This window comes from Ips typographus, linkage group LG6 (assembly GCF_016097725.1).
Source record: "Ips typographus isolate SLU linkage group LG6, UJ_Ityp_2.0, whole genome shotgun sequence".
Classification (NCBI taxonomy): Eukaryota; Metazoa; Arthropoda; class Insecta; order Coleoptera; family Curculionidae; genus Ips; species Ips typographus.
The window spans coordinates 2,172,001-2,184,227 of NC_138427.1; the positions used below are offsets into that span (position 1 = coordinate 2,172,001).

At 32.8% G+C, this 12,227-nt stretch overlaps 1 protein-coding gene and 1 non-coding gene across 3 annotated transcripts in view; both read left to right on the plus strand.

Moving 5' to 3' along the window:
* The first annotated feature begins 2,468 nt into the window (after nucleotides 1-2,468).
* TRNAL-AAG (transfer RNA leucine (anticodon AAG)) lies at nucleotides 2,469-2,550 on the plus strand. The gene has a single exon. It is a non-coding gene; the product is annotated as a tRNA-Leu (tRNA).
* Nucleotides 2,551-9,176: 6,626 nt separating this feature from the next.
* The window catches only part of Ten-m (teneurin transmembrane protein Ten-m), a 147,899-nt gene continuing 144,848 nt past the window's right edge, over nucleotides 9,177-12,227 (plus strand). For both annotated transcript variants that reach the window (XM_081983066.1, XM_081983069.1), the window contains exon 1: nucleotides 9,177-9,449. The gene's annotated coding sequence lies outside the window, so the exon portion shown is untranslated. The remainder of the gene's footprint in view (nucleotides 9,450-12,227) is intronic.

Consider the following 12,227-nt stretch of genomic DNA (forward strand, 5'->3'; position numbering starts at 1 on the left):
GATTTCTGAGTACCACGATGGTTTTAGAATCCTTTATACAGAGTTTTGTCATGTTTTACATGTTGAGATCTAAGGTATATTTACAAACTTTTACAAAAACACAATTTCTGGGATTTTGATATCCTGTGTGATGTGTTTAGAATTTGATGTCTTAAAATATGTTAAATCTTCTTCAAAAAAGTCTCTTCTATAAACATTCTTTCTAGAATTATGAAATATGTGTGCAATCAGTAAAGCTTTGCTTGTTAGTCTTAATATTTATTAGCAAGCTAATATGTAGTAGAAATGCAACTTTTTTTCATACATGCCACATAAGAATAGATAGCAACATTCTCAAACGTGTTGTGAAGTAAGCATTATTCGAAAAGCACAAGTTTATTTAAGTTTATATTCTAAGATAGGTAGGTACAAAAAGATAAATTTGTTAAGTATTCTTGTAAGCCTTAATGAATGTTTTTTCATATTTCTGGTACAATTTATAAGAAGATAATTCAAAATACAAACTTTATTATCTTCTAAACAAATTTCATTAAAACCTTCAATGATCGAAGAACCAAAATAGATGAAATGAAAAGTCGTTTTATGAAAGAGATATTTTAATAACATTTCAAAAACTAAGTAAAGATGATCAGTTTGGTTAAAGTTATAATGAAGCAATATAAATAACGACAGTCTTTACGCAAAAGTCCAAAGTTACAAAGTTCTTATAGAATATGTCGCATAATGTGGTTTTATGATGATATGTTTATAAACTTGCCGATGTACGTCGAGCGCCCTTTTGATGTTTCCTCCGGCTTTAATGGAAAAACTTGGACGTGGTCGTTATTAAAACTTTTCCCTTGATTTTTCTCTACTAATGAGAATACGGCAACTTCCTTTCATTTTGAGGCCGTATAAACAGAGGCTGTATTTCCACGATTATGTTCTTAGTTTTCCAATGATCATTATGGAAGATAACTGAATCGAGAAGTTTACTCGGAACGGTCCCTAGAGAAACTTTAAAAATAATTTATATTAAATTGTTCTTTATTTATGTCGTAAACATGTAAGTTTGCAAGTTGAAGCGTACGTCGGGAAACTTTGGTATTTATGGATTTATTATCCTTCTAGAAAATGTATAGTTTATAATTTGTTTTATCTATGGTTCAAATTTAATATTATTTGATGTATGACTTTTCTAGAAAGTTGCTTTTTGCAAGCACATTTTATTACTATTATGTGGAATAATGTCGTCAAAATATCAATCATTAATAGAAAAATTTAGAATTAATTATATGTGGTAAAAATTAATGTATATTAACCTTGGCTGTATATTATTTAGTTCATTTTTCAAGCCCAATAGGTATTCAATCATATTCTGTTCTATTTTAGACAGTAACAGTATTATTTGATTGAAAACTAAAAGTATATTACCACAGGATTTCTCCACCACAGCGTCAAGAGGAAAACATTACTCCTTTTACTCTATTTTCGTTTGATATTCAAAAATATACTTTATTGGGATATAAAATACTCTTATTTACTTTGAGGTAATTAGAGCTAGAAATATTATTTTTTAATTCACCGAATAAAAATAGCTTTATGTTTCCTGTAAACTTCTGTTTTTCTTTACATCAGTTTTAAACTTCGTTGTTTTCAGTTTCAAATGTTGTTGAAAGTGAAATAATGGTTGCACATTCCTGAAAGTATATTTTTCATTCTTTACCACTTTTGCATGGAAATTGCAATCATGTAAAAGCGGAACATCTGCTTTCCTTTTGAAATATAGACGATATTTCAGTGATTGCTATGCTACCAGAATAATTAAGCCACAACAAAACCGATAATTTAATTTGACAGAATTACAAATTAACGCCAAAAAAATTCCTAAAGTACTTTATTTTCAGTAGAAATGGTTCAAGTTCAAACTTGGCATTATAAGTCAATCAGAAAATTTAACCTGTCTTGTATATTGCCTCTAAAAAACAACACATAAATTATAGTGTGATCTATTCCGGAAAAAGTCGGAATGGTTGAACCTCAATTTAAAAACGATGAATGTGGGAATAGAGCTGTGGAACTATTCAATCAACGGATTTCTGACAAATACGTTTCCAGTAAAATATTGTTTATGGATTTGTGACTGGATTTTGGAAATTTAGTCCTGATCAGATTTCCAAACACGATTACCGTTTGTATTAATGATACAGCTACGAATTCACGACGATTTTGGTTACAATTGAAAATCAATCGCTGATGATGGGTTTTCTGTCAATTATTTCTTACTAACAGAGAGTGTCTAATTGTAAACTTTACCAACCCTTCCTTCTCTAATAACGTTTCTTCCTTTGCCACTCTGTATTTGTCTATAAATAGAACTATACAGTCTTTCAGTGGCTACCCATTTTATTTTTAATTAAGAGCCTTGTCAACTACTCTATTTTTATTTTAAACCAAGTTTTTGAAAACAACTAAGTTATCCAGATATCGGTAGCGTGGCCGAGCGGTCTAAGGCGCTGGTTTAAGGCACCAGTCTCTTCGGAGGCGTGGGTTCGAATCCCACCGCTGCCATATTTTTGCTTTTCTTATCTTAATTTAATTATCCAACCTAACCTATGTAAATTAATTCTTTATTAAGCAACTTTTTCAATTTTGTTAACAGTGTAAATACGTACAGTTGTAAGTAACTATTCATTTCAGAATGTTATAGACTTTTTAAGTATCGGATAAGAAATGTCAAGTATAGCACTGTATCAGTACGTAAGTGTAAAAAGTCTTGATAAGATTATTGCATAAATTAATTGCTTCCTCGACGATAATCTAAACTAATTTTATGATACTGTATGTTCTAAAATTGAGCATTCCTCTAAATACATAGAGAAACATGTAAAGTACGATGAGAACAAAATTCCACATCAGTTAACATAACCGTTAATCATATAATAGAGTTCAATTAAGACTCTTCGAAAATCGATTGACTACTAAACGAGCTTTATAACTGGATTTGGTAAATGTTTACACAATTTAGTGCACGTAAATGTAATTATTAATTCACAGGTGCGTGTTATAATAACCTATTATAAATCCAGAAATCCGCCAATTTTCTAGGAACTACTAATTTTCTTTACGACCTCAATTAGGTTTCATGCAAAGCAAGTTTTGCACAAAAACTTTTTATTTCATCGACTCATGCGATTCAAGGACACGCATTAATAGAACCCTTATGTAATAAAAAGTTAAAAAATGGTAAGTTGCCTATTTTGTATTATACTACTAATTGAAAAGTTTTTCAGATGATTGTGATTTGTTTTCCAGATATGTACTTTCAACGGTGTCCAATATTTTGCCTAATTGACTCAATTCATTCCTTTGATGAGTTAATCAAGTTGAACAATAGTGAACTTGGAACAAGTAAGTTATGCTCTGAAGAAACAAATTAAGCAACATTATGTTAGACCAATATTTACAATGCCCCAGCCTTGGCTAGTTAATCCTAGCTATAGATATTAACTTGCTTATTTTAAATGGAACACCCTGTATATTATTTATTGTATTTTTGAATACTCCTATCGGTTTCAATTTTTTTAAGCATCATAACCTGTATTTATCTGCACACGATTTTCGAGATATTGACGTTTGAAAAATGACATTTATAAATTTTGAAGTGTCACAACCTTTACTTGAATGAGAGCAAAACAGCTTTTATGTTCCTATCTTAAGTTTTTGAAATCTATTTCCTGGTCATATTGGACAATTTGAGAGGGGTCAAGACACCTGTCAAAATTAGAAATGTTACGAAATAATAGATTTGAAAAAGTTAAGATAAGAGACAAAAGCCCTTTTGCTCTACCTCAGTCTGGTTAGGAGCTATGCAACTCCAAAGTCTAATAAGTAGTTTGTGGAAACCTTTCTTTTGTGGTTCAGAGTCGTATCAATTTTTGAGATTGATAATGGCAAGGTTCAGACACTACATACAATAAAAACTTATAAAGTTGAAGAAAAAAAAATCTAGTTTTTATGTTTTCCACGTTAAAAGTTATAACCTAAACAAGAATTTATAAACGGGTCGCTTTGAAAACACAGTATAGTATACGTTCCATTCTGCAATTCCTCCTGCCTGTTATAATCGACTACTTTAAATTCGGCTTTAATTTAAACGATATTCATTAATAAATGGCAGGTATAATCTTGTTTTAATCATCTCAACCTCTAAGTAATTTATGAAATAATAAAGTATGCAATAGTTTAATAGTCGTCTATTTGGTAAATTATCCCTTAAGAACCAACTTTCATAAATGCACTTCAAATTTTCTGCCATATAAAGCTAACCTGTTTGAAATTTTAAAACGATCTAGTCTATTTCATTCAACCGGCATTATAAATAAAATATTTAAGCCTAATAAACGTTAATTCGATTTGAAGTATTGCCAAGACCCGTAAGGTTAATCTGCCCTGTAAGGGGCCAAATCCCAGAAGAGCCGAGTATCTTTTAGGATTTTGCTGCCTCAATAAAATTTGATGACTTATCGGAAATATTCGAGGGAACGACTGGAAAACCTTCCGTGTTACCGTATACGGCCATGCCAGATTTCAAATCGGATTTTTCACGTATCGAGCGAGTTTTTCTTTGAACAACAAACCTGAAAGTTTGATCCTTCATTACTAGAGAAAACATTGACAAAGTCGTCGCTTTTTGCTTGGTTTTACCACACCGGAATAAAAGCGAGCGCAATTTGTGCACTCTTTTGTCCGAGCACGCACTGCAGTCATCCGCTAAGTCAACTGCAGCGAATTCAAGAGTGCTGGGCAAACAGGGACGTACGTGAGACTTTGGGCACAATCAAAGCAGTTCGTTCTCTGGAAAACCAATTGCTTTACAACCCAAAAAACGTTACAGAGACGTCGCATGTACGTCACATTTTAACGAGTCTAATTTATCGACGCACGTCCATCTGGTAGCCTCCGGCCTGAATAAATTGAGTGTCCGGGGTGAGAAAATTGAAATATTTCGGTGGCAAACCCGTTCCCCTCTTTCTCTAATGTGTGTTTTACGAATGTATCTCCCGAGGGCAAGCAAATGCTGCGGTAGCTGAATTAAAGGGTGATCGCCTGTCGCCCTTCTGGTCTCTTTGTATACATCACAATTAGAACACTTTTGCCAAATGCTTTGATTTGATACTTATTTACGACAGAAACGGAATATATTTACTCTAAAGTATTATGACATTTATAGAAATAATGGTAATTATGAGATTTTTGACAAAACACTTACTGTATAACAGTAACTATCATGCTAACAAATTGTTGGAAAATTAGTTGTACCTACTGACTACAGCGCTGCAGTGGGTATGGTCCTAACTATTATACATTTTTACAGGGTGAAGAAAAGTATAGTTTCTGTAGAGGTCATGTATGGTGTACAGTTTGTACACCATAATGCCGCAGCGGTTTGAAAAATGTCAACTAGAACGTCAAACTCAATTTTGAGACTCTATATGTATATAAAAAAATCTAAAAATGTGCATTTGGAAATAATAAAATACGTGTCAGAGCATTTTTCTGCAAGATAAATGCTGAATTTCAGTCGAATTGATTTCATACTACTAACGAGTATTAGTTTAAAAAACTGTAATTATAACAGAAAGCTTTCTCACAATAAAGCCTCAAAATCCTCTTTCACCACCAAAATGAATCAGTTTAAAAAGAATTATATTTGAACCAGGAATTGTTCAGGTACGTGTCAGTTAAACGACTGTGCAAAGCAATTTATAGTGACTTAACACTAATAATGGCCGAATTCACATAAATTCTGATAAAATAACCAGAAAAAGAGGGTCAGAAAAATAAATTCCGACCGTAATAAAAATGAATAAATGCGCGGCCTGTCGTCCATGCGGACGACTTAATTCCATCAGCGTCGTAGTTAGGAAAATTTACTACACGTCGCTAGCAACGTTTATTGCATTAATTCATGCAATGGACTGGAAAACGGACTTTTGCGGACGTTCAGCGTGTGCAAAAATTAATAAAGACTAAACCTATTTCAGTCGGCAACGTGCCAAAACGAATTCAATTTCAAACTCGATTTAAGCTACAGAATTTTTCGGCAATCTCATGTAACACCACTACAGTATACAATTCCAGCGAATTCTCTTAGCAATATTATCAAAAGATATTTTTTTGTTAAACATAATCATTTCCATCTAATATTGACTTTTATTTAAGAAATTGAAAACGCTTCGAGAAAGTTTAATGGAAAAAACGACTGCCACAATTTGAATAATTAAAGTTACACAACGTTAAAGAAACAAGCATCTTGATTTCCGCCAGATGTTCCGGAACTTTCCTGCAAACTTTCCGAATCTCCATGCAAATTAGATCCACTTTCCTGCCGAATTGTCTTTCTCTCTGCTGCTATCCAGTTTTAAAATTCATAATTTAACAACTGCACCACACATTGCATGTTAAAGTTTTTAGTAGAGTTTTGTTATTCTACGAAGAAAAGGAAAGACTGTAACCAAGTCAAGGGTAGTCAGAGATTAATGTGGAAAGTTTGTCGAATTCCCACTGATCGAATTAGAGCTATTTATTAACGTCTAGTCGAGCTTAGTCTTAACTGGGGTGGTTTACCCCTTCTGCACGTTCATACGCAACAACCACGTGCAATGCCTATTAATTAAGCTTCGCGACGAATGCGTTGTATTCCTGAAACTTTAGGGAAATTTAGAAGAAAGTTTCTCAGCTTTTACGGACTTAAACTTAATATCTCATGTTATAAACAGCAAAAAAGAACAGCTGTGTGTACACGGAACCGGCAAAAACCACCCAACCGGAGTGAGGATTCCATTTGCATGAAAATCGTGGAAACTTTTCCAGAAATCCTGGACGGCCGACACATCTGGCGACAATCCTCTCCTACCTGGCCCCGTGTAACTTTTAATTATTCAAATTGTTTGGAATATGTCCGTCTGTAAGGTGCATGTCTGGAGTGAAAAAGTAATCCAGACATTTGCAGGTTCATATCCAATCTGGATATGGAGAGGTTTTTAGAGGCGCATGCCGGCGGCAAAGGGCGCAGTAATGAATTTTATTCATCGATAGATATACGAGCAGATTCGGCGGCCCCGGGGGCGGCCAACTGTGAAATTGGGGCTCATAACTGCAAATGCGATGCGCCAAAGTGTGTCGGTTGCTATCGCAAAACTGCCACTTTTTTATTCACTTTTTGTGTCTCGTGGTGTATCGGTAATTAATGAGGCATTGTTGTTGAATTTGCTTTTTTAACTGTTTGGGTTTGTTTGAGGAGGTTATCGTAACAAATACTTCGGAGTAAACATGATATCTGAAACGTGAAGAAGAGTTAGAAGAATAGAAACTCTCAAAACATGGATTTTAAGTCATTTAAGCCATTTGGAACATCTTCAGAATTTATTTTTTTTTGTGGTATTTGTATAAAAGGTCTATTTCAGAAACTTCCAAATACACAAAAATACTTATATCCCTTCAAGCATTTTCTGTTGAACTGCATCAATTAACACTTGTACACTCAGATACTAAGATTGCTCTTAGAACATTAATTATTCTAAGCATAGGTTGAATCTAAGCCATCACTTCACTAATAAGACGCGAATAATGAACCGAAAAGCAGTTTTACAAGAAGCATTTTAAATCTCCTGATTCTCAGCAAGTTTGGAGTTTCCTCTATCTCCGGCTAACGTTGTGACAAGAAACATTTATTCAATGTCACAATAAATCCGTTAAATCTATAAGGCTGTAATGAAAGCCCCTTCAACAAATTAAGAAACCTCAACGACGGATAATCGAATCGAGTATCCGACGAGCCTGAGTCTCGGATAGATTAATATCTATTGTGCTCACACGTAGGCAAGAAAATCATTAAATCCTAATAACATTTCGCTCCCCCGTCGAATATTTTCTATGCCGCCAGATCAGAATCTTCGAAATTGCCTTTTTGCTGATGAACGCCGTATTGATGCGATGAAAAAGTTCATCCTGTAGCGCGGCATCGGAAACGACCCCTAAAAGAGGGAAAGTCGACGGTTTTTTCTATGGAAAAAGGTGAAACTCTATATATCCCAACTTCGCAAATCAGAAAGGAGTAGGGGCTAATATATTATTATAAAGATTGCCAGAATCATGTAAGCGAGATCACTTTGTCGGTCAAAGTTGGTTGAATATCCCAATCTACTAATAAAACACAAGGTTTATTTGCTCTTCATGATAGATAAAATGACACTTTGGAAATTACTCAATAACAATTTTGTACTAATTTTTAAAACAGATAATTAACAGTATAAAGCTTTTCCCATTCACGCAATACACTTTTATTAGTATCACCCCTTATTCCAATCGCGTGCATATAACCTATTCGATTAAACGAAGCACGTGTTAACTTAACTAACTCCATTCTACAAACGTCATTAAATGCCCACTTTATTAACATAAAAGTTGATGGCAAGGTGAAGGTAAAGTGCGTCATTGTTAAAATGTCAGACCATGACCTTAAAAGATTTACATGCGTCGTTTGTGTTGAAGATAATTTGATGACTGATATAATTTGCAAAACAAATTATATCACTTATAATGTTTAAAAAAGACAGACAATAGACTAGTACAAAACTAAATAATGTTACCAATAGAATTCTATAACCCTTATAAAAAAGCAATAATTATCAACTTCCTTTTTTGCCTTTAAAATATTCAACCTTTAAGCCACCCCAAATTATCGACCGTTTTCTTCTAATTAGTGCAGAGTTTAAGTAGAATAATTTGTATAGAAGCTTTGGGCTAGTTGTGAAAGTTTAAATGCCGAAATACTTTAGACTGCCAAATTAGGGTAGAAACATGTAGAAAGAGTTGGAATTTTACTGTGTTATACTTTAAAATTAAAATTAACTGCTTCTGTAGAATACTCTTAAAATCTAGGTGTGGTTATAATAAGATTACACTGACGCTATAATACATAACTGAGAAGTTTACGATTCACACCTTGAAATCGGGGTCCATCCTCTGGATCCAGTTTGAAAATCTTGGCCTTCATTGTCGACATCGGCATCATCGAGAGGACCTGGAGCGCAGGACTGTCGGTCCGCCGCGGCGCATCGATTCCCGGTGGTCGTCGTCCTCTGCGAATGCTTCCAATATTCGACGTTGAGGAGGATTTAGTATGGAAAAGGCCATAGCTGGCGGCAGCACCGTTTCTGGTCAATCACGCACACGCCTCAACATATAAACAAAACCAGGTTGACCTGCTACAACTTGATCTCTCCGAAATTTTTGAGGGTTTAATCGACTATGTAATTTGGGCCATTAAACTTTTGTGTGATTTTGTGGCGGGATTGTTTGTGTTTTTAGTGAAAGTTTCTGACTAGTTAATGTACTTCTATGTGTTTAAGAACTAACTCAAGTAGGCTAGCAGGATCGCGGTCAATAAGTTGCAATCGTGGCTGGTAAGTTTCTCAGCAAATAAAGTTGCAAAATTCCATTTCCTTGTTACTCTTGAGACTTTTTACTTACATATCTAAAACTGCATCTTAAAACCTGCCAATATTTTTACTTCTATATTAATAGTTGGTGTAAGTAAATATGTTATTATTGACTTCTGAAGTTGTGTTGTATACTTATCAGTTTCAGTTATTGAATAGCCAGTTTGATAAGTTTGGCTTCCAGTTTAATACCAATTTTTAAAAAAAAACTTTTATTTGTTAATAATTTCAGCATTCCTAAGATTAACATTAACTCTGAATTAACTTAATGTTTTTAAAAGACAAGAACATATTAAATTCTTTCTGCCCTTGACACTTTCCAAACATCGATATTATTCGAACTTTTTTTATTCCTACATAATAAAAACTCTGTACTGTTCTAAAAACTAAGTTGTGGGTAGTTAAACGTTTTCCTCTTAAATAGCACTAAAACTTTGCAAATCTAACTAATTTTATGCAAACTGCTGCTCCGCAGCATTTTAAATAAACCTAGCTAATTTGCAAACTTTATCACCTGATTAATCATTTTATTCAATACTTTTACTTACTCAATTTATGGATTTATTAATTTTGTGGAAACCACATGTTACGTGACCTTGAAACTTAAATTCAATGTGATAAATTATTCCTAAAGGAAGATGGAAAAGTTGGTTAAAAAGCACCTAAAATGTCACGTTTTGTGACTTTCAAGAACTTTAGTGACTGCTGAATTATAGACGTACAAAAAAGCAAGTTTTATAAGTAACTCGACAGTTTTGTACCAATTGTTTTATTAATAAGATAATTTGAAATTAAATTTAGTAGTTAATTCTGCTACATTACGTAACGTTGTTATATGGAATATCTTCAAATTTCGGTATAGGTAATTACAACAATTGTTTAGTAAATTGTTACAGATTTTAGGTATTCACTTTAGCAATTTGATGTTCATGTAATCGTGCATCGTTTTGATAAACAAATTTTCGTGAAAAAAGTTATAAATTTTAAAAGGCTTTATGCCATCAGGATGTGTTATTTCTTAACAGTATTAAAGTAAAAAAAAAGCTAGAAATACCGCAAAGTATGGATATTACCATTCAATAAATAATAAAAATTGTACTTATTTGAAAAAAAATTCTATTTTGCATGGGACATGTATGCTTTGTTTTTGCATCGTTTTATGAAACGATTTCTGTTATTTTCAAGTCTGTTTTTTTTTTTAATTTTCACCTTATAACTACCATCCTACCAAATCTCACCTTCCTATTAAATGTGAACAAAGAGCAAATATACATTTTTAGGTCAATTTATCATAGAAATTAACTAGATAATCAAATTTCATATTCATTTAGTCAAATTTCATGACTTTTCTCGTATTCGTAAATTGACTTCCAATTTCAAATATTAAGTTCCACTGCTGAAATTTGACTATCAAGTAAATTTTCGCAAATTAACTTTTTAGGTCAAACTAACATGAACATTGATTAGACAATCAAATTTGATTAATTTTCATTAATTTTAACATTGTTGACTTCCAAATTCAAAAATTGACTTGCACAACTGAAATTTGACTATACTATCTACTTACTGAAATTAGCCTTTTTAGGTCAATTTAACATGGAAATTTGATGTCTGTCAAGTCAATTTTCATAAATTTTGACATTTTCTGCCTTCGTAAACACACTTGGACAGCTGAAATTTGACTATTATGTCTGCTTATCGAAATTTGCACTTTTAGGTCAATTTATCATGAAAATTGACTAGATAGACATCATATTCGTCAAGTTTTGAGTATTCTTGTATTTGTTAATTCACAACCTATAATTTAACCAATCATGATGTCAAAATGCAAAAATTGGCAATATATTTCACGATAGTAAATTTATTTCATGACAAAGCTAACATGAATACTAAGAATGTACAACTGTACGTCCAACAAGATAATTAAAAGTAGAAGTCGTTTTTCATCCCTAAATAGGGATCTTAGAAAAACAAAAACGTAAAGGTTTGATTCAAATTCTCTGAGATATAAAGCATACCCCTAAATGTAACGGATATGCTCATGCATAATTTGGATGTTTCATAAAATGGCAACCGCACTCAAAGTTGTAGACAACAAAATATCCGGACCCTTCTAAATCATATAATTTGGGTTTCTGGTTTATCCAAAATTTCATCGGTGTGTTTATAAAAGCTAGTTTTATACAACTTTAAAATGTATAACCAGAGAAACCAAATTATTATTAATTAATGATTGTAACATGTTCTTGTTAATCAGAGAAACAAAAATAATAAATAATATAACAAAAACACATTTAAATAACAACAATTTGTAGATAAGAAGCAAATCAAGATTTTCAGCATTTTGATACAAAATTTCCATTGAATACAAATGACGGTGTGATATCAATCTTCTGCTTGGCTATTTAACTTTTTTCATAAGTGAATTAGTCTAAATTAATGTATGGAAACTTCTATTTTATGTAACACAACTTCTCTTCTTAACTTTACTGTAGGTACAAGTCTACAAGCAATAATGGCTTTCCAACAAATGTCTGCAAGGAAAAAAACAATTATTTACGCTCAGTGACAAATAGTTCCGCAAAGAAATTAATCACTCAGCAAATCGCCTCAACCTAAGCGATTCTCACCACTCAGTGGGAGTTTATTAAAATTTCCAGTTTGGGCACGTGAAAAAGTAATCAAGTGTTTGTGTTTGCCGCGGGGAATGCAAATTATTATTCAACACTGGTTTTAGGCGTT